The sequence below is a fragment of the Arachis ipaensis genome, chromosome B9 (genome assembly GCF_059453495.1).
Source record: "Arachis ipaensis isolate K30076 ecotype BB chromosome B9, ASM5945349v1, whole genome shotgun sequence".
Taxonomy (NCBI): domain Eukaryota; kingdom Viridiplantae; phylum Streptophyta; class Magnoliopsida; order Fabales; family Fabaceae; genus Arachis; species Arachis ipaensis.
This window is the reverse complement of record NC_142444.1, coordinates 20,655,041-20,680,566: the sequence shown is the minus strand read 5'-3', so window position 1 is coordinate 20,680,566 and position 25,526 is coordinate 20,655,041. Positions and strand designations below refer to the sequence as shown.

The window sequence follows — 25,526 nt, the reverse complement described above, 5'->3', positions numbered from 1 at the left end:
CCATTTTGAGTTCTGTAGCTCCAGAAAATCCACTTTGAGTGCAGGGAGGTCAGAATCCAACAGCATCAGCAGTCCTTCTTCAACCTCTGAATCTGATTTTTGCTCAAGTCCCTCAATTTCAGCCAAAAAATACCTGAAATCACAGAAAAACACACAAAATCATAGTAAAGTCCAAAAATGTGAATTTAACATAAAAACTAATGAAAACATCCCTAAAAGTAACTAGATTCTACTAAAAACACACTAAAAACAATGCCAAAAAGCGTATAAATTATCCGCTCATCACAACACCAAACTTAAATTGTTGCTTGTCCCCAAGCAACTGAAAATCAAATAGGATAAAAAGAAGAGAATATACTATAAATTCCAAACTATCAATGAAACATAGCTTCAATCATATGAGCGGGACTTATAGCTTTTTGCCTCTTGAATCGTTTTGGCATCTCACTTTATCCATTGAGGTTCAGAATGATTGGCATCTATAGAAACTCAAAGTTCAGATAGTGTTATTGATTCTCCTAGTTCAGTATGATGATTCTTGAACACAGCTATTTTATGAGTCTTGGCCGTGGCCCTAAGCACTTTGTTTTCCAGTATTACCACCGGATACATAAATGCCACAGACACATAATTGGGTGAACCTTTTCAGATTGTGACTCAGCTTTACTAAAGTCCCCAATTAGAGGTGTCCAAGGTTCTTAAGCACACCCTTCTTTTGCTTTGGACCTTGACTTTAACCGCTCAGTCTCAAGTTTTCACTTGACACCTACACGCCACAAGCACATGGTTAGGGACAGCTTGGTTTAGCCGCTTAGACCAAGATTTTATTCCTTTAGGCCCTCCTATCCACTGATGCTCAAAGCCTTGGGATCCTTTTTATTTACCCTTGCCTTTTGGTTTTAAGGGTTATTGGCTTTTTGCTCTTGCCTCTTGGTTTTAAGAGCTTTGGCTTTTTCTGCTTGCTTTTTCTTTTTCTTTCTATTTTTTTTTTCTTTTTTTTTTCTGCAAGCTTTGTTCTTTGCTGCTTTTTCTTGCTTCAAGAATCATTTTTATGATTTTTTAGATTATCAAATAACATGTCTCCTAGTCATCATTCTTTCAAGAGCCAACATATTTAGCATTCTTAAACAACAACTTCAAAAGACATATGCACTGTTCAAGCATACATTCAGAAAACAAGAAGCATTGTCACCACATCAATATAATTAAGCTAAGTTCAAGGATAAATTCGAAACCCATGTACTTCTTGTTCTTTTGAATTGAAACATTTTTTTATTTAAGAGAGGTGATGGATTCATAGGACATTTATAACTTTAAGACAAAGTTACTACCTACTAATGATCATGTAACGAGGACACAAACATAGATAAGCACATAACATAGAAAACGAAACCAGAAGAAATAAGAACAAGGAATGAATCCACCTTAGTGATGGTGGCGTTTCCTTCTTGAGGAACCAATGATGTCCTTGAGCTCTTCTATGTCTCTTCCTTGTTTTTGTTGCTCCTCCCTCATTGCTTTTTGATCTTCTCTTATTTCATGAAGCATGATGAAGTGCTCTTGATGTTCCACCCGTAATTGTCCCATGTTGGCACTTAATTCTCCTAGGGAGGTGTTGATTTGCTCCCAATAGTTTTGTGGAGGAAATTGCATTTGAGGCATCTCCGGGATCTCATGGTGATGAGCTTCTTGCACCTCTTGAGCTCCATGAATGGGCTCTCTTGCTTGCTCCATCTTTTTCTTAGTGATGGGCTTCTCTTCCTTAATAGGAATGTCTCCTTCTATGAAAGCTCCAGCTGAGTAACATAGATGGCAAATAAGATGAGGAAAAGCTAGCCTTGCCATGGGGGATGACTTTTTGGCTATTTTGTAGAGTTTATTAGAGATGACTTCATGAACTTCTATTTCCTCTCCAATCATGATGCTATGAATCATGATGGCCCGATCCACAGTAACTTCAGATCGGTTGCTAGTGGGGATGATGGAGCATTGGATGAATTCCAACCATCCTCTAGCCATAGGCTTGAGGTCCAATCTTCTTAGTTGAACCGGCTTGCCTTTGGAGTCAATCTTCCATTGAGCTCCTTCCATACATATGTCCATAAGGACTTGGTCCAACCTTTGATTAAAGTTGACCCTTCTAGTGTAGGGGCGTTCATCTCCTTGCATCATAGGCAAGTTAAACGCCAACCTCACATTTTCCGGACTAAAATCTAAGTATTTCCCCCGAACCATTGTAACATAGTTCTTTGGATCCGGGTTCTTACTTTGATCATGGTTCTTGGTGATCCATGCATTGGCATAGAACTCTTGAACCATTAGGATGCCGACTTGTTGGATGGGATTTGTTAGAACTTCCCAACCTCTTCTTTGAATTTCATGTCGGATCTCCGGATACTCATTTCTTTTGATTTTGAAAGGGACCTCGGGGATCACCTTCTTCTTGGCCACAACATCATAGAAGTGGTCTTGATGGGCTTTAGAGATGAATCTTTCCATCTCCCATGACTCGGAGGTGGAAGCTTTTGTCTTCCCTTTCCCTTTCTTAGAGGATTCTCCGGTCTTAGGTGCCATCAATGGTAATGGAAAAACAAAAAGCTTATGCTTTTACCACACCAAACTTAGAAAATTGCTCGCCCTCGAACAATAAAAGAAAGAATAGAGGAAGAAGAAGAAGATATGGAGGAAAGGGGGAAGGTGTTGTGTTTCGGCTAAGAGGGTATAGGGGGGTTGTGTTGTGTGAATTTGAAGAAGAATGGAGGGCTTTATATAGGGAAGGGAGGGGGGAAGGTTTCGGCCATATGGGTGGGTTTGGGGGGGAAATTGGTTTTGAATTTTGAAGGTAGGTGGGGTTTATGAGGTAGGTTTATGGGGAAGAGTGGATGGATGTGAGTGGAGAAGAGGTGATGGGGAAGAGAGATTGAGGTGATTGGTGAAGAGTTTTGGGGAAGAGTGTTTATGGGATTGTGTGAAAGAGGGGTGAGAAGAAGTGAGCGGAGGTAGGTGGGGATCCTGTGGGGTCCACAGATCCTGAGATGATCCTGTGGGGTCCACAGATCCTTAGGTGTTCAAGGATTTACAACCTTGCACCAAATTAGGCATGTAAAATGCCTTTGCACACAACTCTGGGCGTTCAGCGCCAGGTTGGTGCCCATTTTGGGCGTTCAACGCCCATTTGTTGCCATTTCTGGCGTTGAACGCCAGAACCATGCTTGTTCTGGGCGTTCAGCGCCCAGATGCTGCCCATTTTGGGCGTTCAGCGCCAGAACCATGCTCTGTTCTGGCGTTGAACGCCAGGCAGATGCTCCTCCAGGGTGTGATTTTTCTTCTGCTGTTTTTGATTCCGTTTTCAATTTTTATATTTATTTTGTGACTCCACATGATCATGAACCTATAAAGACATATAACTAAGAAAAATATAGTTAGATAAAAATTGGGTTGCCTCCCAACAAGCGCTTCTTTAATGTCAATAGCTTGACAGTGGGCTCTCATGGAGCCTCACAGATGTTCAGAGCATTGTTGAGACTCTCCAACACCAAACTTAGAGTTTGGATATGGGAGTTCAACACCAAACTTAGAGTTTGGTTGTAGCCTCCCAACATCAAACTTAGAGTTTAACTGTGGGGGCTTTGATTGACTCTGCTTTGAGAGAAGCTTTTTATGCTTCCTCTCCATGGATGCAGAGAGAGATCCTTGAGTTGTAAACACAAGGTTGTCCTCATTAATTGAAGGATCAATTCTTCTCTGTCCACATCAATCACAGCTCTTGTTGTGGCCAGGAAAGGTCTTCCTAGGATGATGGATTCATCCTCTTCCTTTCCAGTATCCAAGACTATGAAATTAGCAGGGATGTAAAGGCCTTCAACCTTTACTAACACGTCCTCTACTTGTCCATAAGCCTGTTTTCTTGAATTGTCTGCCATCTCTAATGAGATTTTAGCAGCTTGCACCCCATAGATTCCCAGTTTCTCTATTACAGAGAGGGGCATGAGGTTTATTCCTGAACCAAGGTCACACAGAGCCTTAAAGATCATGGTGCCTATGGTACAAGGTATTATAAACTTTCCAGGATCCTGTCTCTTCTGAGGCAATGTCAGTTGATCCAGATCACTTAGTTCATTGATGAACAAGGGAGGTTCAACTTCCCAAGTATCAATGCCAAATAATTTGGCATTTAGCTTCATGATTGCACTAAGAAACTTGGCAGTTTGCTCTTCAGTAACATCCTCATTCTCTTCAGAAGAGGAATACTCATCAGAGCTCATGAATGGCATAAGGAGGTTTAATGGGATCTCTATGGTCTCTAGATGAGCCTCAGAGTCATTTGGTTCCTCAGAGGGAAGCTCCTTATTGATCACTAGACATCCCAGGAGGTCTTCCTCCTTGGGATTCACGTCCTCCTCTCCCTCATTGGGTTCGGCCATTTTGGTTATGTCAATGGCCTTGCACTCTCCTTTTGGATTTTTTTCTGTATTGCTTGGGAGAGTGCTAGGAGGGATTTTAGTGATCCTTTTACTCAGCTGGCCCACTTGTGCTTCCAAGTTTCTAATAGAAGACCTTGTTTCATTCATGAAACTCACAGTGGCCTTAGATAGATCAGAGACTAAGTTTGCTAAGCTAGATGAGTTCTGCTCAGAATTCTCTGTCTGTTGCTGAGTGGATGATGGAAAAGGCTTGCTATTGCTAAACCTGTTTCTTCCACCATTATTAAAGCCTTGTTGAGGCTTTTGATCCTTCTATGAGAAATTTGGATGATTTCTCCATGATGAGTTATAGGTGTTTCCATAAGGTTCACCTAAGTAATTCACCTCTGCTATTGCAGGGTTCTCAGGATCATAAGCTTCTTCTTCAGAAGATGCCTCTTGAGTACTGTTGGATGCAGCTTGCATTCCATTCAGACTCTGAGAAATCATATTGACTTGCTGAGTCAATATTTTATTCTGAGCCAATATGGCATTCAGAGTATCAATCTCAAGAACTCCCTTCTTCATAGGCGTCCCATTATTCACAGGATTCCTTTCAGAAGTGTACATGAACTGGTTATTTGCAACCATGTCAATGAGTTCTTGAGCTTCTGCAAGCGTTTTTTTCAGGTGAATGAATCCACCTGCAGAGGTATCCAATGACATCTTAGATAACTCAAACAGACCATCATAGAATATATCCAGGATGGTCCATTCTGAAAGCATGTCAGAAGGACACTTTTTGGTCAGTCCTTTGTATCTCTCCCAAGCTTCATAGAGGGATTCACCTTCTTTCTATCTGAAGGTTTGAACATCCACTCTAAGCTTGCTCAGCTTTTGAGGAGGAAAGAACTTGGCTAGGAAAGCCTTGACCAGCTTATCCCAAGAGTTCAGGCTATCCTTAGGTTGAGAGTCCAACCATACTCTAGCTCTGTCTCTTACAGCAAAAGGGAAAAGCATGATCCTGTAGACTTCAGGATCTACTCCATTAGTCTTAACAGTATCACATATCTGCAAGAATTCAGTTAAGAACTGAAAAGGATCTTCATATGGAAGTCCATGAAACTTGCAGTTCTGCTGCATCAGAGAAACTAATTGAGGTTTCAGCTCAAAGTTGTTTGCTCCAATGGCAGGAATGGAGATGCTTCTTCCATGTAAATTGGAATTTGGTGCAGTAAAGTCACCAAGCATTCTCCTTGCATTGTTGTTGGGTTCGGCTGTCATCTCCTTTACTTGTTCGAAATTTTCAATCAAGTTGTCTCTGGATTGTTGTAATTTAGATTCTCTTAATTTCCTCTTCAGAGTCCTTTCAGGTTCTGGATCAGCTTCAACAAGAATGCCTTTTTCTCTGTCCTTGCTCATAAGAAAGAGGAGAGAAAAAAAAAGAAGAGGAATCCTCTATGTCACAGTAAAGAGGTTCCTGATTGTTAGTAGAAGAAAAGAAGAAGAGAAAAATCTGAACTCAGAAAGAGAGAGAGAGGGTTCGGATTTTTGGTGGGTGAGGGAGAGATGTTAGTAGATGAATAAATAAATAGAATAAGATGAGAGAGGGGAAATTTCGAAAATAATTTTTGAAAAAGAGTTAGTGATTTTTGAAAATAGTTTTTTGAAAAAGGTTAGTAGTTTTTTCGAAAATTCAAAATAAAAATAAAATAATTAGTTAATTAAAAAGAAATTTTTGAAAAAGGGGAAGATATTTTCGAAAATAAAGAGAGAGGGTTAGTTAGGTGGTTTTGAAAAAGGTAAGAAACAAACAAAAAGTTAGTTAGTTAGTTGAAACAAAAATCAATTTTGAAAAGATAAGGAGTTGGGAAGTTAGAGAAGATATTTTGAAATCAAATTTTTGAAAAAGATATGATGAGAAGATATTTTTGAAAAGATATGATTGAAATTAGTTTTTTTTTTTAAATATTTGATTTTTGAAATCTCAATTAATGACTTGATTCACAAGAAATCACAAGATATGATTCTAGAACTTAAAGTTTGAATCTTTCTTAACAAGCAAGTAACAAACTTGAAATTTTTGAATCCAAACATTAATTGATTATGTTATTTTCGAAAATTTGATATAAAAATAAGAAAAAGATTTTTGAAAAATATTTTTGGAATTTTCGAAAATAACTAAGAAATTTGAAAAAGATTTGATTTTTGAAAAAGATTTTGAAAAAGATGAGATTTTTAAATTGAAAATTTGATTTGACTCATGAAAACAACTAGATTTTAAAAATTTTTAAAAAAAGTCAAATCTAATTTTCGAAATTTTAAGAGAGAAAAAGGGAAAGATATTTTTTTTATTTTTGAATTTTTAATGATGAGAGAGAAAAACATGAAAATTATGCAATGCATGAAGATTTTTAGATCAAAACAATGAATGCATGCAAGAATACTATGAATGTCAAGATGAACACCAAGAACACTATGAATGTCAAGATGAACACCAAGAACATATTTTTGAAAAATTTTTAATGCAAAGAAAACATGCAAGACACCAAACTTAGAATCCTTTAATGCTTAGACACTAAGAATTCTAGAATACATATGAAAAATAAGAAAAGACACAAAACATGCAAATGCAAAGATCAAACAAGAAGACTTACCAAGAACAACTTGAAGATCATGAAGAACACTATGAATGCATGATTATTTTCGAAAAATGCAAGATGCACATGCAATTGACACCAAACTTATAACATGACTCAAGACTCAAACAAGAACACAAAAATATTTTTTTTATTTTTATGATTTTATGATTTTTTTTGTATTTTTTTTTAATTTTTTCGAAAATCATTTAAAAAAAAAAAGAAAAATAAGGATTCCAAAATTTTTAATATGAATTCCAGGAATCTTGCCATGTTAGTCTAAAGCTCCAATCTGAGGGTTAGACATGGCTTAATAGCCAGTCAAGCTTTAGCAGAACTTTACATTCAGCAGCCAATTTGCTAAGAAAGATAAAGAAGCTCTTCTCTTGAGTCCAAAAGAATTGAGACATGGCTTTACAGCCAGCCAGGCTTCAACATGCTTTATGAAACACTAGAATTCATTCTTAAAAATTCTGAAGAAAAATACATTTTTGAAAACATTTTTTTTTAATTTTTCGAAAACAAAGGAGAAAATTTTTGAAAGAAATTTTTTTGAAAAATTTTTGAAAATAAAACAAAAAGAAAATTACCTAATCTGAGCAACAAGATGAACCGTCAGTTATCCAAACTCGAACAATCCCCGGCAACGACGCCAAAAACTTGGTGCGCAGAAGTTGTGATTACACTTTGATTATGTAAAATTTATCACTTTTTCTTTCCCTGGTAATGGCGCCAAAAACTTGATGCCAGTACCATGGTTCACAACTTCGCACAACTAACCAGCAAGTGCGCTGGGTCGTCCAAGTAATACCTTACGTGAGTAAGGGTCGAATCCCACGGAGATTGTTGGTATGAAGCAAGCTATGGTCACCTTGTAAATCTCAGTCAGGCGAATATCAAATGGTTATGGAGTTTTCGAAAATTAAGATTTAAAAATTGAAGTAATTAGTAATACAATAGTAAAAGGTCCTATTTATAATAAACTAGTTACTAGGGTTTACAGAAATAAGTAATTGATGCATAAATCCACTTCCGGGGCCCACTTGGTGTGTGCTTGGGCTGAGCTTGAGTGCTGCACGTGTATAGGTCCTTTTTGGAGTTGAACGCCAGTATTTGTACCAGTTTGGGCGTTCAACTCTGGTTTTGGATCCTTTTCTGGCGCTGGACGCCAGAATTGGGCAGAGAACTGGCGTTGAATGCCAGTTTGCATCGTATATTCTTGGCCAAAGTATGGACTATTATATATTGCTAGAAAGCTCTGGATGTCTACTTTCCAACGCAATTAGAAGCGCGCCATTTCAAGTTCTGTAGCTCCAGAAAATCCACTTTGAGTGCAGGGAGGTCAGAATCCAACAGCATCAGCAGTCCTTCTTCAACCTCTGAATCTGATTTTTGCTCAAGTCCCTCAATTTCAGCCAGAAAATATCTGAAATCACAGAAAAACACACAAAATCATAGTAAAGTCCAGAAATGTGAATTTAACATAAAAACTAATGAAAATATCCCTAAAAGTAACTAGATTCTACTAAAAACACACTAAAAATAATGCCAAAAAGCGTATAAATTATCCGCTCATCACCAAGGCACTGCACTCCTTGGCCAGTACCACAGGCTCATCTTCCTCCTCCAACGCCTCTGTATGAGAAGAGTTGGCCTTCAGCTTCCTGAGGATTGCCAGGAACCGAGCAATTTGATCTTCCTTGGACTCCTCATCCTCGTCAAAAGAGGTGTATTCTTCAGGTTCTTCTCCCAGTAAAGGGGGCGTGCAAGTTGACATTATCAGTCTCCTCATGAGCTCTGATTTCCTTGAGCTTCCCAATAGCAGGCTCCTCTTTCAGTTCGGTCACAACCTCCACCATGAAGGCCTTGCACTCTTCCCTTAGATTTACCTCTGTGTTGCTTGGAAGAGTGTTGGAAGGGATCTCTGGGATCCTCTTGCTCAGCTGACCAACCTGTATCTCTAAGTTCTGAATGAAAGACCTAGTTTCAGCCATGAACTTGTGAGTGGTCTTGGAGAGGTTAGAGACTATAGTAGCCAGGTCAGAGAGGCTTTGTGTGGGAGTCTCTGTCTGTTGTTGAAAGGGTTAGAATGATCTGTTGTTGAACCGATTCTGGTTCATTCCACCCTTATTATTACTAAAGCCTTGTTGAGGCTTCTGCTGATCTTTTCCCCCAAAATTGGGGTGGTTCCTCCATTCCTGATTGAAAGTGTTCGAATAGGGATTATTATTGGAGTTTCTAGAGGAGTTTTCCATGTAGTTCACCTCCTCCATTGTGGTCCAGGTGTTGTCAATTGCGTCTAATTCACATGCTATTTCTGGACAATAAGCATCTGAGCTTTGTGTCCCACTCAAGTGCTGAGAGATCATATTGATCTGTTGAGACATGAGCTTGTTTTAATCTAAGATGGCATCTAATGTGTCCACTTCCAAGACACCTCTCTTCTAAGCTACCCCATTGTTCACAAGGTTCCTCTTAGAAGTGTACATATACTAGTTGTTGGCAACCATATCAATAAGCTCATGCGCCTCTTCAGGTGTCTTCTTAAAGTGGAGGGATCCACCTGCAGAGTGGTCCAATGACATCTTGGATGCCTCAGATAGACCATCATAGAAGATGTGTAGCATGGTCCAGTCTGAAATCATGTCAGGAGGACATCTCCTGATCAGTTGCTTGTATCTTTCCCAAGCTTCATAGAGAGATTCACCCTCTTTCTGTCTGAAGGTTTGTACTTTCACCCTGAGCTTGCTCAGCTTTTGAGGTGGAAATAACTTGGTCAAAAATTCATTGACCACCTTCTCGTATGTATCTAGGCTCTCTTTAGGCTGAGAATCCAGCCATAGCCTTGCTCTGTCTCTTACTGCAAAGGGGAAGAGTATGAGCTTGTAGACTTCTGAATTGACTCCATTAGTCTTGATAGTGTCGCATATCTGTAGGAAGTCAGATATGAATTTGTTTGGATCTTCTTGGGGAAGTCCATGAAACTGGTAATTCTGTTGTACTAGAGTGACCAGTTGAGGCTTCAACTCAAAGTTGTTTGCGCCAATGGCAGAAATGGAGATGTTGCGCCCATAGAAATCAAAATTAGGTATAGTGTAAGATCCAAGGACCTTTCTTGTGTCTCCTCCAACTTCTGAATTAGTTGCCTTTGTTGTATCTTCAGCTTCTTATTCTAGAGCTCCTGTGAAATTCCTTACGGCTCTGCTTGCCTGAGCTTGTTGCAGACGCCTTCTTAGAGTCCTTTCAGGTTCAGGATTTGGATCAAAGAGAGGTTCTTTATCCTTATTCCTGCTCATAAACAAGAAAAAAGAAACCAAGAAAAGAAAAGAAAAGAGTCTCTATGTCAGAGTATAGAGGACTCTTAGTGAGATGAGAGATAGGTAAAAGGAAAAGAAAAGGAAGGTATCTTTTAATAAAAAAAAAGTTTTCGAAAATAGAGTGAGAAAGAAAAGGAAGATTTTTGAAAAAGAAGAGAGAGAAAAGAGTTAGAACTTTTCGAAAATAGAAGAGAGAGAAAGAAGAATTAAAGAGACACCAAACTTTTTAAAATTAAAATAAGATAAAACAAATTTGAAAATAAAATAAAAGATGATTTTAAAAATTTTTGAAATTTTAAAAAGTAAAAGTCAATCAAAGATTTTAAAATTTAAATTTAGAAAGAAAGTCAAACAAGATAAGATAAGATTTTTAAAATTTAAGATAGAATATTTGATTTTGAAAAATTTTGAAATTAAAAAGAGAAAGATAAGATACTAAAAAGATAAGATACTAACAAGATACTAAAATTTAAAATTTTAAATTAAAAAGAAAGATAAGACAAAATTTTGAAAATTAAAGAAAAAGATAAGATAAAGATTTTTTAAGATAGAAAAGATAAACAAGAAAAACAAGAATACTAATCAAGACACCAAACTTAAAATTTTCAATTTTAAAAAAAAAATTCGAAAAATTTTAAAAAGGAAAGACAAACACTAGACGAACACCAAGCTTAAAAATTTTAAGATCAAAGAGCATAAAATTTGAAATATTTGAAAAAGAAAAACACTAAAAGACAACAAACTTAAAAATTTTGAAATCAAACAAAGAAAAAAAACACAAAGAAAATTTCAAACACCAAGAAAGAAAAACAAAAGCAATTTTCGAAAATTCAAGAAAAGAAATGAGAACCAAAGGGACACCAAAACTTAAGACTTGACATAAGACTCAAACAAAAGAAAAAGATGACTAAAGATAAAAAAATTTTTGATTAAAGTTTTTTTTTTAAAAAAGAAAATAAGAAACACAAAAAGGAAAACAGTAAAAGTACCTGATCTAAGCAGCAAGACAACCGTTAGTTTGTCAATCACAAACAATCCCCGACAACGGCGGCAAAAACTTTGGTGCGCGAAATTAGAACTCGCACAACTAAACCGGCAAGTGCACCGGGTCGTCCAAGTAATACCTCAGGTGAGTAAGGGTCGATCCCACGAGGATTGTCGGATTGAGCAAGCTGTGGTTATCTTGTAGATCTTAGTCAAGCGAACAGAAAAGATGGTTGGTGTTGTAAATGCATAAAATGGAATAATAGAGAAAGCAATACTGAATTGACGTAGAAACGATGATGGAGGAGTAGTTAAGGCTTCGGAGATGCTTGTTCTTCCAGATTAACACTTCTTACTGTCTACTTCAACAACGAATGATTCATTCAATGATAAGGCTATGAGTGACTAAAGCCAGGGTCAGTGGTCATTCAAGCTGGATGAGGGTGAAGCTCGCGCATTCAATCTTTGGTGATCCTACTCAAAACGCCACAGACAAGGTCGAATCTTCCGGATCGGAGAATGAAGCTCTATGGTTCTAGCCTTAGCGCCACAAAAACATTAGTCACCCATGACTAACGAGATTTTATGTCACATATCCCCATTAGCCCAGATACGTGTTGGAATCTGTGATGCACTCTCAAGCTGTAGCTCAATACTATCCTGTCAGGGACTCGCAGGAACTCATGTAGAATCAGGGGTCATACATCAGTTCCACCCCAGATCCATAAGGATGAAGAATGAAAATGCATCATAGAATAGAATCAGACATAAATTAAAGTAGAAAGGTAATTGTATTAATCCATGAGAATCAGCAGAGCTCCTAACCTTAACCTAGGAGGTTTAGCCGCTCATAATTTATAGAAAAGATAGTTCTCAGAAGCTGAAGATCAAAAAGTCTTTAACAAAGGTGATCTTCCTTCTATTTATACTAATAACTAGACCTAAAATGACATTAATAATAAGTAGAAATTACAAAAATGAAATAGACTAAGCTAAAGGTGCGAAAATCCACTTCTGGGCCCACTTGGTGAGTGTTTGGGTTGAGCTTGGCGTCCAACTTGGAGGAGTGGGCATTAAACGCCCACTAGGGAGTGTCCACGCAGCCTTGATGCTCCCTTGGTGGCGTTGAACGCCAGTCTTGGGCGTTCAATGCTGGCTTTGGTCCTCTTGGGGCGTTGAACGCCAGTAAAGGGGTAAGTTGGGTCTTCAATGCCCATTTTGGGCAGTCATTTACAAAGCAAAGCATAAACTATTATATATTGCTGGAAAGCTCTGGAAGTTAGCTTTCCAACGCCATTGAGAGCGCATAAATTGTACCTCTGTAGCTCTAGAAATGCTCGTTTGAATACACAGAGGTTAGGATCTGACAGCATCTATTGTCCTTTCTTTGCCTCTGAATCAGACTTTGCCAAAACTAACAATTTTCATCCAAAAATCACCTAAAATCATAGAAAAACTACAAAAACTCAAAGTAGCATCTAAAAAGTGATTTTTGCACTAAAACCTACTAAAACATAATAAAACTTAACAAAATACAGTAAAAACACTAAGAAAATAGTACCAAAAAATGTATAAAATATCAACTCATCACATATATACATGAACATGATGTACATGTCAACCATATCAGAACAAAGATGTTCATCCAAGATAAATATTGAAAAAGAGAAACAAAATCATTTCATAAACCAAACACGTAAATATATCTCATAATGAGCTTTCTCAAATCCCATTCAAAAAAAGAAAGAACAATTGAACTTTGTCAGTTTATTATCTCCAAAAGGGGCACTCTACTGTACAGATTAGAGTGGTATAGAGAGAGAATATAATTTCTTTCATAGTTATTTTTTATTATTTTATTATTATTTAAAATATGGGTCCTACCTTTATTAATCTCTCTTTCATTCTATTAATAGAAAAATCTGTAAATGTACATCTTTACCATATAATTCACTTCTCCAAAAATCTCAAAAACCAAATGGAATCTTCTAATAAAGTAATAATTATTAGCTCAAACTTGCCACTTGTCAAAGATTTTGCGATAGAAAAATCAAAAATAAAGCAAAACACATGAAGTGCCCTACGATTCCTTTTCTACGATACACGAAACTGAAAAATGCAAGAGATTACTCAAACTCTATTTCTAAATGCGAATGGAAAATTTTCTCTATGTCATTTATTTTCTCTATGTAGTATTTACTATTGAGACATCATTATCGAATGGGCTTCTTTTTATTTAAATAAAATTAATTAATTATTTACTCAAATAAATCAAAATACAGAATTTTACCCATAGGATTTGGTGTGGCGCACATTCGAGTAACATGAGAGGAACTTGATGTGAGATTCTGCGAACATGTATCGCCATTCCGCCAATTTTTGTTCAAGGAAGAACCGATCCCCAGCTATATCAATCCTTGATTCCTTGTATACTACAGAGCACAGACACAATACACAACAAACCAAAATCTATTAGAAACATCTAATTAACCACTTATCATTTTCAAAAACACTGCCATAAGACCAAAATAGAAAAAAAATTGACAGAAAAAGAAAAAAGTAGGACCTCAATTGAAAATAACATATTAGAAAATAATGAAAAATAAAAAATAATGACTATTATTAATCGAATCTACGTGTTTTAACAAATATATATAGAGGATTGAAGAACGAACCTTACGACGAAAAAACAAGGAACCATATCCACCTCTGACCCCATTCTTACTCAGAAACTCGAACCTATCATCCAATCGCAAACCACCATCACCATTGCCGCCACTTTCACCACCGTAATCATCATCCATGTCATCACAACGAGCAATAGGTGGAAGACCATTTCAAACGCCTTCGTCATCGTTCAAGACAATGTTCGATTCATCGTCGTCATCCCTATCACTCAAGGAGCATTTGAGACGGAGAGAGCTCGACGGAGGGAGGGCCGAACAAAGGGTTGGAAACGCGATGAAGTTCTGGCATTAGGGTCGGAGGCACGATGAAGAGGCTCTGGGGTTAGGGTTGGAGGCACGATGAAGAGCCTCTGTGGTCAGGGTTGGAGGCGCGATGAAGATCCTCTGAGTTAGGGTTGGAGGCGCGATGAAGAGGGTCTGTGTTTAAGGTTGGAGGCGCGATGGAAGGCTCTGGTACACAGTGAAGACTGATAGTGAAGAGTGATGAAAAGCGTGCGTTTAAGTGTTTTAGGTCACTATAATTCTACTCACCCTATTGGCACGCTTTACAAATGTTGCCCTAACGTAATTCTGTTGGCACGCTTTAGAAGCATGCCTGTTTCTCCTTATGGCCACGCTTTTGAAGCGTGGCACCAAAAAATGTGACCAAATCGCTAATCAATTGCCACCCTTATAAAAGTGTGACCATTGACCCTTTTGGCTACGCTTTTCAAGCGTAACAAGAAAAAACGTGGCCAAATCTTTAATCAATCGCCACCCTCGTAAAAGCGTGGCCATTGACCTTTTTTTGCCACGCTTTTGAAGTGTAGCAAAAAATAGGTGACGACAGGCCTTTTTTCTTGTAGTGAATTGGTTCGCTTTGGTTTGCGAAATCGGATCAAATGGGTAAAATCCAATTAAAATCGATGAATAATTAATTTGTATTTAACTTTGAAAATCCAATACCCACCTGAACCAATGCTATATCGAACGTTTTCTATGACTAAAGTCCAGTATGTTGAGTTCATTGTTATGGATTTGGATCCTCTAAATTTTGAATTTTATTTTAGAAGATAAAGTGTGATTTCTCACCATTTATTCTATAGGTGGGACCAAAAAAAAAATATGAGAGAGAAATCATTTAAAGATAAGAGATCACACTTTATTCTCTAAAGTAAAAATTCAAAATTTGGAGGAATCTAACCCTAGTAATAAGAGACACATCGGTATCCTAACTCCATATAGAATTACAAGATTCACTACTCTTCTCTCTTATCTTCATTTATTCTCAGAAAAATAAAAAACCACACCACTACCAAGACATTGCTAAGGTAGACAGAACAATTAGGAAGTGTCTTATTGTTCTTTAGCTATTAACTATTTATTTCTGTCTCAATTATTATTTATATTTTGTTGTGACAAGATGTATTATGTTGTATTTTATTTTATTTGTTATGTAAAGGTAGATTATGAAGTTGAGACAAATTGTGTTATGATGCATTTTATTTGATTATGAAATTTTAGTAACTTGAATTGCAGTACGACAGTAGGTAAAAAAAATTTTTTATCAACATAACCAAATGAGTAATACCGAACCAATCCAACTTTGATCAAATTGGATAAGTTGTGTAAGACCCGGTTAATTAACGGCTAATTAATCCATATATGAGAATTTATTCTAGAAAGCCAAAAATGATATTTTTATGGCTTAATATGATAGAGGAAATTGAGACGAGAATTTTGGTACCAATTTTATGGAAATCGGACCAAGATTGGACCGAACGGGCCAAACCGGTCCAACCGGACCGAAAGTGGGCCCTTGGCCCAACATAACTAAACCAAAACCCTAGTTTTCAGCACTCTCTCTCCTCACACAACACTAATACACGCTGAAAAAGAGAGGCCATGGAGGGAAGAACACTCTCTCAAGTTCTATCTCTCACTTGATCTTCAAACCACCATAACTTTTGATCTAGAGCTCCGATTGCCGCTCCGTTTGCGGCCACGCGTTCACTGCGGAGAGCTCTACAAAACCCATACAATTAATCTTGAGGTAAGCCACGTTTTACTGTTCGAAATTCCAGCCCTTGATTTCGAGTTTCATGAGTAAAAATGTTGAGATTTTGGGTTCTTTGATGTTATAGGACCCAACTCTCTTGAAGGAGAAGGTTAATCTTGTCTCTTTGGACCTTGGGTGTGGTAAGATTCTCAACCCTAGTGTAATTTGTTGTTCTATGAGGTTTGGGCATTGAGATGTGTATGGGTATGATGATTGTGGCTTAGGTTGTGTATATGTGAATATTGGAGCTTGATTGGTGATTTTGGAAAGCTTGGAAGAGGGTTTTGTGTGATAAAATCTGTTCTTAGAGGTGTTGATACCTTGAGAGCTTGTGGACAAGTGGTTTGGAAGTGCTCCGGTTGAGCTTGGGAAATTGGCTAAGGTATGGTTTCGGTTTTCCGTATCTAATATGTAATGTGGTAGGAAATACTTAGGCTAGAGGCCCTAAGATAGGCATTGAATTGATGATGTTGTGGAATGGTTGAGATATATGATATGATCATATGTGTGATTATGAATATTGATGCCTTGATTGTGTGATATGTAAGAAAATGCATGTTGTGATATATGCTTGATGAATGATTGAGGTTGAATTGATGGGTGGTACCATATTGTTGGTGAGTATGATGATTATGTATAATGATGGTTGATTGGAAATTGATATTGTTAGAAATTGGGATGAGAAGGATGTATGACATAATATTGTGTTTATCCTTTGGCCTTTTGATTGAGAAGTGTTAAAATGGTTGGAGGTAGTTTTGAGAATTTTGGTAAAACGTCAATGCGTGAGTTGAGGATGGCTTGTTGTTGAATTTGGTACACTTTGATTGATTTCAAAGAAAAGGGATGAAATTGGCATGTTTTAATTGATTTTGAAAAGAGTTGAAAGTGGCTTGTTTTGAAAATGGCACTTTGTGGTTTTGAATGAAAATATGGTTTTTGGGCATACTTTGACGGGACATAACTTGGACTACGGATCTTTGATTTGTGCCAAATCTGTTTAGAAATGAAATTGGATCCGGGATGTCCATGCCGTTCGAAGAACGGGTGAAAAATGGTTTAAAATGAGAGAGTTATGACCGTCGGAAGATTGGGGGTTGAATCTGTGAATTCTGCAGCTTTTAACTTAGAAAATTTTTAGCAGAATGACCCCTCGCGCGTAGGCGCACTTAGCGCGTTTGCGCCGTTCTTCGAGAAAGCATCATCCACGCGTGCGCGTGGAGTGCTTGTACGCGTGGCCCTGTTTTCATCCCAAAGTTGATTTTTGAGTTTTAAAAGCCAAACTTCATACTTCTAAGCCTCCGATCTCACCACTTATGTCTTAAATCATTATGATATGCCTAGCATGAGGAAAAGGGCTAGTGAATGTGGTAACTTGCGAGTGAAGCAAGGGAAAAATGAATGATCCATGAGGATCAAAGATGATTATGTGAGATGTGGAGGATGGTGGTGGAAGTGCTTGTTATGCTATGGGCCGAATGGCCGTAATTGTTAATGAATTGGCTGGTTATGGATTTAACCGTGAGCCGGATGGCTGGATTATGCCGTGTGGCGGCGGAGCCATGTTTATGGCTAAGTATAAATGCACATATGCTGTTGAATGAATTGTGAATGTTGGCACTTCCACCATTGGAGATGAGGGTTTCCCTGGGTAGTAGCAGTGGCTAGCCACCACGTGCTCCAGGTTGAGACTCGAAGCTCTTTTGACCCTATGTCGTAAGTGTGGCCGGGCACTGTGAAAGGCCCGGATGAGCTCGCCCCCGTAAATATTCACCAGTGAGGGTGATGGATATGGATCATGTTTATGATCAAGTTTATGATGAGTATAACTCGAGTTGGGGATGCACGGCAGAGGGACAGTCCAATGATTAGCTACCAGGACTTGTCGGGTTGGCTCTATAACCGACAGATGATATCATCAGCCACTAGGGACAGGCATGCATCATAAGCATACTACATGAATTGTTTGAGATTGCCTATTTGACTGCATATTACTTGCTAATTATCTAAATGCCTTATCTGTTCCTATTTGTAAATCTCTTGTCTGATATAACTGTGTTTGCTATATTATACTCCTGCTGGTGGTTGGGAGGTCTGAAGGAATTGGAAAGGGAAGTATTAGTTAGACTGAAGAATCTTTAGTCAGTTGCCACTTACGGTTTAGCTTGTTTATAAGCTTTGATATTATCTGGAGGAAGCTCTAGGATTGCCTTCGGCTTTCCTCTATTATTATGTATTATATATGTGAAAGCTGTTACCGTGCTGGGGACCTCTGGTTCTCACCCATGCGGATTTTGTGGTTTTCAGTTGCAGGACGCGAGGCTTCTCGTTGAGACATGCTGGAGACTTCTGGATTAGCGAAGATCCTTTGTTCTCGGGACTCTGTTTTGGGTTATATATCTTGTTTAGATACTTTTATCTCCATTAAATAATACAAACTGTGATGACTCCTTCTAGAGGGGATTTTTGGAGAATAGGTTTTCTGTATTTGTGTCCCTTTGGGTTTCCTTTGGGGTTTCCTTATTTTATCATATGTATATATTGCTATGCTCGGACCGGTTCTCTTCGCAGCCGGATTTTGAGTCTTGATATTCTTGTTTTTGACACTCTTTATATATATGATCTCGCGTTAGCTTATCCCGGTTCGTTACGTTATCGATCGGAGTGTTGCGCGTTCGAGTTACGATTTTTGTTTACCCCTTTTTTCTACAAAGGCTCTTAGTTATAATCAATTATTCATACTACTATACGTACTAAATTTTTGTTTTAGAGGTCGTAATACCTTGCCATCTCTGAATTATGACTTAAGCATAAGACTTTGTATGGTAGGGTGTTACATTATGGTATCAGAGCAGTTCGTTCCTGTAGAGCCTGAGGAATGGACTGACTATGCTTCGGTGCATTCTCTGTGTGTGTGTTATGTGCTACTAGTATATCTGCTTGATATAATTGGCATAAACGTTCATGAGCATGCATTTGGGACTTTGAAGCACTAGACTTCCGATATTGAGACTGATCAACTTAATATTGATTGTTTGGTGTGTATAGGAACCAGATGGCGCCTCGTGGACGCGATAGAGGCCGTGGGAGAGGACATACGAATGCTCGTGCGCCGGAGACTAATCCTAATGACCCGGTGAACTTTATGACTGCGTTGGAGAACATGGCTGCTGCTATGCAAGCCACTGCTGAGGCTCTTGGTCAACAGATGAACAACCATGGTAATGACGGAGGTGGAGTTCAGGGTCCGATGACACTGGCGAACTTTTTGAAGGTTAATCCACCGAAGTTCAAGGGAACTACTAGCCCGACTGAAGCCGATACGTGGTTTCAAGTAGGGGTGTTCGCGGTGCGGTTTGGTTCGGTTTTTAAGAGAAATGTCATCCGATCCGATCGTTTAATTAAACTGCGGTTCGGTTTGGTTCGGTTTTTTTGTCGAAGCCATCCGAACCAAACCAAACCAATTAAAATCGGTTTGGTTTGGTTCGGTTTATTCGGTTTTTTCAATCAATTCAAAAAAAAATACAATACTATTATAAATTACCAAAGTTGCAAGAACAAATTAGAAAGAACAGAACCAAACTAATTCATTGAATAGCATTACTGTAACAACACAAATACACAATCCACATCATTGACGAAACTTAACTCTCTTTTCAAGTTAATAATTCTCTAAGTACATAAATTCTTTTCTGGAGTCCTACTCTTTGTCTGCACAAAGATGTGGTACACAAGTATCCATATTTGCTCAACACACTTTCTATTTTTGAATTATTGCACATCACCACAAACAGTAAAATGTTTGCCATCGGGAACATTTATATCAACAAGAGAAGGCAAAGCTTTCAACATTTCTCTGGTTTGCAATACAATCTGGAATGCATAACTAATACAAGAACCAAGGCAAAACAAGCAAAGTTAGTAAGTGATAACACTTAAAGAAATTCAAAGTTATTAATGAACTCCTATGCTTAAGTACCATTTGTGTAAGCACTTTTGATTCTTGAAATCATCCATCATTTTCTTCACAAAATCCAAAGTAACAACATCCCCCTCTATTCTTGCTCCTGAATATTGTGGCTCCACATCTAGCATCAAAACAAACTCCAAGTTCTCTTCTTATATCCTGCCAAAGACCAATACCAGATAATGAAACAACAAATACTAGGAATCAACAACAATGAACAAATAATTAAAAAAACAGAAGTAGAAACACAACAAAATAGGATTACCAGCATTCAGCAACAATGAACAAATAGATTGAGCAGAAATTGAATACAGATAAATCACAAAATCAACTCAAGACAAGCAAAAATAAATTAAACCCAGTAGCTCAAAATCACAGAATCAGAATTATTAATAAATTAAATCACAAAATCAACTCAAAACAAACAACTAAAATTAACAAAATCAGTAAACAAGCACAGTAACTCATCAGTATTATTAACAAAATTTCAAAACAAGCAAAATAAGTGCAGAAAACCAAAAATCAATTCAGAATCACATAATCACAAAATCAGAGAATCACAGAATTTGAACTAAGTAAAACAAGCAAATTTGAACCCAGCAACTCAGAAGCACAGAATCAGAGTTATTAAGAAGAAAATAACAAAACCCTAAACAAATCCAGCAACTCAGAATCACAGAAATTATAATTAACAAAATCATACCCTAACTATTTCATAATTATAAACCTAATATGTCTAATTAGCTTCAGATACATAGAAGGAGAGAAAATCATGGGAAGGAGGAAGAGCACTGGAAGAGGGCCAACCGGTGCCTGCTGTGTTGTGGGTGGGAGATTGAGGAGTGATGTGTTGTGGGTGCCTGGGTGGCCAGAAACACTGCTACGCCTGGGTCAGTGGGTGCTCTGCCGGGTCAGTGGGTGCTCTGTTAGACTGCTACGCCTGGGTGCGAGGGTGGTGCTGGTGTTGGGTCTTCGTGGTGCTCTGTCCGTGAAGAGGTTCGACGGCGTTGGGAGGAAGGGTCTCTCGCGGCGCTGGGAGGTGCTGCAACGTGAGTTCGCTGCCGGGTGGCGTCTCCGCGAAGAGGAAGGCTTCGGCGTGGTGCTGTGGGTGGCGACGGCGTCGTGCTTTGGCGATTTGCAGAAGAGAGAGCAAGAGCGACTGGGATTTGGAGAAGAGAGAGCGAGAGCGACTGGGATTGGCGAGAGCGAGAGCGACTGATGATAGAGACTAGAGAGTAGAGAGCGCAGCCGCAGGTTAGGGATTGGGGATTTGGGGGGTTAGGGTCAGGGACGGCTGGGGGAGGGGGGCGCTCTCACACTCGCGCAGCAACCTTTGTTCGTTTGGGGGGTGGGGGTCTGGGGGGGTAGGGTTAGGCATTTTTAGGGCTTTTTTTCGAACCGGTTCGGTTCGGTTCGGTTAGGGTTTTGAGAATAAAAACCGAAAACCGAACCGAACCGCACAAAAAACAGCAAAATGAGTTTTTTTCGGTTTTTTCGGTTTTCGGTTAATTTAATTCTCGGTTTTTTCGGTTCGGTTTGACGGTTTAGTTCGGTCTGGATCGGTTTTGAACACCCCTAGTTTCAAGCCATGGAACGAGCACTGCAAGCGCAGGTGGTACCTGAAGGGCAGCGTGTAGAGTTCGCTACCTATTTGCTCACTGGGGAAGCGTCGCATTGGTGGCAAGGAATCCGACGCCTCCTGTAGCAGGGTGATGATTATATCACCTGGAATGTCTTCCAAGAGGAGTTCTATAAGAAGTACTTTCCGACTTCTGCTAGGACGGCCAAGGAGCTTGAATTGTTGCAGCTGAAGCAAGGTACTATGTCCGTATCTGAGTATACTGACAAGTTTGAGGAGCTGTTCAGATTCTCTCGTATGTGTCAAGGGACTCCGGTGGAATATGAGGAATGGAAGTGTGTTAAGTACGAAGGAGGACTCTGGAGCGATATTTTCAGTTCAGTGGGACCAATGGAGATTAGGACTTTCTCCGAGTTGGTGAACAAGTGTAGGGTTGCTGAAGAGTGTGTGAAGAGGGGAACCGCTGAGAAAGGAAGTCACAAAGAATCATTTTTACAGAACCGAGGGAAGAGCTTTGCACCTAGAGGTCCGCCTTTCAAGAGGGGAGGTTCTTTTAGGAGGCCCAACAACAACTACTCCCAAGGGAAAAGGTTTGGGAAGCAGCCTCAGAATGATCAAGCTTGTACTAGGTGTGGGAGTCACCATCCGGGAGTACCATGCAAGGCCGGATGGGGTTTGTGCTACAATTGTGGAAAGGCGGGGCATAAAGCCGCAAGTTGTCCAGAGAAGCAAAAGCAAGGTGCTGGGAAAGCACAACAGACTGGTCGGGTGTTCACCACCTCTGCTGTGGGTGCAGAGGGATCCGAGACACTCATTCGAGGTAACTGTGAAATGGCTGGTCAAACTTTAAATGCTTTATTTGATTCGGGAGCATCGCATTCATTCATTGCATTTGAGAAAGCCCATGAGTTAGGGTTGAAGATCGTAACCTTAGGTTATGACTTAAAAGTGTATAATGCTACCCATGAAGCCATGGTAACTAGACTAGGATGCCCGAAAGTTTCGTTTAGGTTCAAGCAGCATGCTTTTGTCCATAATCTAATCTGCTTACCGATGATCGGTCTTGATCTTATCTTGGGATTGGACTGGTTATCCGAAAACCATGTCCTGCTTGATTGTTCTACCAAGTCGGTGTACTTTATGCCGGAGGATACAGAAGGGCTGGTTGTGGTGAATAATTATTACTTGAATTCAATGATGGTGAACTGTTCTGGAACCGAATGTCAGGGTATCCTGTTGTTAACCGCGGGTGTTTCGGGTGATGATCAAAGGTTGGATCAGATTCCGGTAGTGTGTGAGTTTCCGGAAGTGTTTCCCGATGATATTGAGGAATTTCCACCTAACCGCGAGGTCGAGTTTGCTATTGAATTGGTGCCTGGGGCGGGACCAATCTCAAGTGCTCCTTATAGGATGTCACCGTTAGAGATGGCCGAGCTAAAGTCTCAGTTAGAGGAATTGTTGGGTAAGAACTTTATCCGACCAAGTGTTTCCCCGTGGGGTGCTCCAGTGTTACTGGTAAAGAAGAAAGATGGAAGTATGCGACTCTGTGTGGATTACAGCAGCTGAACAAGGTCACCATAAAGAATAAGTACCCATTGCCGAGGATTGATGATCTCATGGATCAGTTACAAGGAGCTGGGGTTTTCTCTAAGATCGATTTGCGATCCGGTTATCACCAGATAAGGGTGAGGGGTGAGGATATCCCTAAGACCGCTTTCAGGACTCGTTATGGTCATTACGAGTACACTGTAATGTCCTTTGGGTTGACGAACGCTCCTGCAGTATTCATGGATTACATGAATAGAGTGTTCCGTCCGTTTCTGGATAAATTCGTGGTTGTCTTCATTGACGATATACTAATTTACTCCAAGACTGAAGAAGAGCATGCGGAACACTTGCGGACCGTGTTGCAGATTTTAAAGAAAAAGAAACTCTATGCGAAACTGTCTAAGTGTGAGTTCTGGAAGAGTGAGGTGAAGTTTTTGGGTCATGTGGTGAGTAAGAAGGGAATAGTCGTAGATCCAACCAAGGTAGAAGCTGTGATGGATTGGAAGCAACCAACCACAGTAACTGAGATAAGGAGTTTTCTGGGTTTAGCTGGCTATTACCGAAGGTTCATCAAAGGCTTTTCGCAATTAGCTTTGCTGTTGACAAAGTTAACTCGCAAAGACACTCCGTTTGTTTGGACTCCTGAGTGCGAGGAGAGCTTTCAGACATTGAAGAAAAAGTTGACCACTGCACCTGTGTTAGTGTTACCTGAGCCGAACGAGCCTTTTGAGGTGTACTGTGATGCATCGTTAAAGGGCCTAGGGTGCGTGCTGATGCAGCATCATAATGTGGTGGCGTATGCCTCACGACAGTTGAGACCTCACAAAGTTAGTTATCCTACGCACGATTTGGAACTCGCTGCGGTTGTGTTTGCCTTGAAGGTGTGGAGGCATTATCTCTATGGGGTTAAGTTCCAAGTCTTCTCCGATCACAAGAGCTTGAAATACCTCTTTGATCAGAAAGAGCTTAATATGAGGCAAAGGAGGTGGATGAAATTGTTGAAAGACTATGACTTTGAGTTAAATTACCATCCTGGAAAGGCGAATATAGTGGCGGATGCGTTAAGTCGGAAGTCGTTATATGCGTCTTGGATGATGCTTCAAGAGGAGAAGTTGCTCAAGGGATTCGAGAGTCTAAAAATTGGTGCTCGAGAAGAATCTGGAACCTTGTGTTTGAGCCGATTAGAAATCTCGAGTGACTTTAAGTCCGAACTCCTAAAGGCTCATGAAAATGATGAAGCGTTATGGAAGGTGTTACCGGCTATCGAGCAAGGAAAACAGTGGAGTGTCGGAAGAAAAAGATGGGTTATGGAGATTCAAGGGTAGGATCATTGTGCCGGATGTTGGCACTTTGAGGCAAGATATCTTAAAGGAGGCACACAAAAGCGGATTCTCCATTCACCCGGGGAGTACTAAGATGTACCATGATTTAAAGGTGATGTTTTGGTGGCCGGGTATGAAGAATGATGTGGCGGAATATGTTTCAAAGTGCTTAACTTGTCAAAAGGTAAAGATTGAACATCAAAGACCTTCCGGGATGTTGCAACCCTTAGAGGTTCCGCAATGGAAGTGGGAAAGTATTGCAATGGACTTTGTGTCGGGATTGCCAAGGACTAGGACTGGTTTTGATGCTATCTGGGTGATCGTGGACCGACTGACGAAGTCAGCTCACTTTTTACCCGTTCGGATGACTTACACCCTTGAGGAGCTAGCTCGGTTATACATAAAGGAGATTGTGAGACTCCATGGTGTACCTGCTACTATAATCTCTGATAGAGATCCTCGTTTCACTTCGAGGTTCTGGGGTGCATTTCAGAAAGCTTTTGGAACTCGATTAAGCTTGAGTACAGCGTACCATCCTCAAACAGATGGTCAATTCGAGAGGACGATCCAAACACTAGAGGATATGTTGAGAGCTTGTGTTTTGGACCAACCGGCAAGTTAGGATCGGTATATGCCGTTAGTAGAGTTTGCATACAATAATAGTTACCATGCGAGCATCGGAATGGCTCCGTATGAGGCTTTGTATGGGAGAAAATGTCAATCTCCACTATGTTGGTATGAAGCTGGAGAGAAAGGCTTGTTGGGGCCGGAAATGATAGCTGAGACCACTGAACAAGTCAAGAAAATCCGAGATAGGATGCTTACGGCGCAGAGTCGTCAAAAGAGTTACGCCGATCAAAGGCGGAAGCCCTTAGAATTTGAGGCAGGAGATCATGTTTTCCTGAAAGTTACTCCGACCACAGGAGTAGGTAGAGCGATTAAAGCAAAGAAGTTGAATCCTCGATACATTGGTCCATTTCAGATCTTGGAGAGGATTGGGCTGGTGGCGTATCGGGTGGCTCTACCACCCCATCTTTCAAAC

General features: G+C 39.6%; 1 non-coding gene and 1 pseudogene across 1 annotated transcript; one reads left to right on the top strand and one right to left on the bottom strand.

The window, feature by feature from the left end:
* Positions 1–25,526, bottom strand: part of LOC110267052 (trimethyltridecatetraene synthase-like) — an 85,231-nt pseudogene that overhangs the window by 16,973 nt on the left and 42,732 nt on the right.
* LOC148543963 (small nucleolar RNA R71) lies at positions 5,184–5,291 on the top strand. The gene has a single exon (XR_015900413.1). It is a non-coding gene; the product is annotated as a small nucleolar RNA R71 (small nucleolar RNA).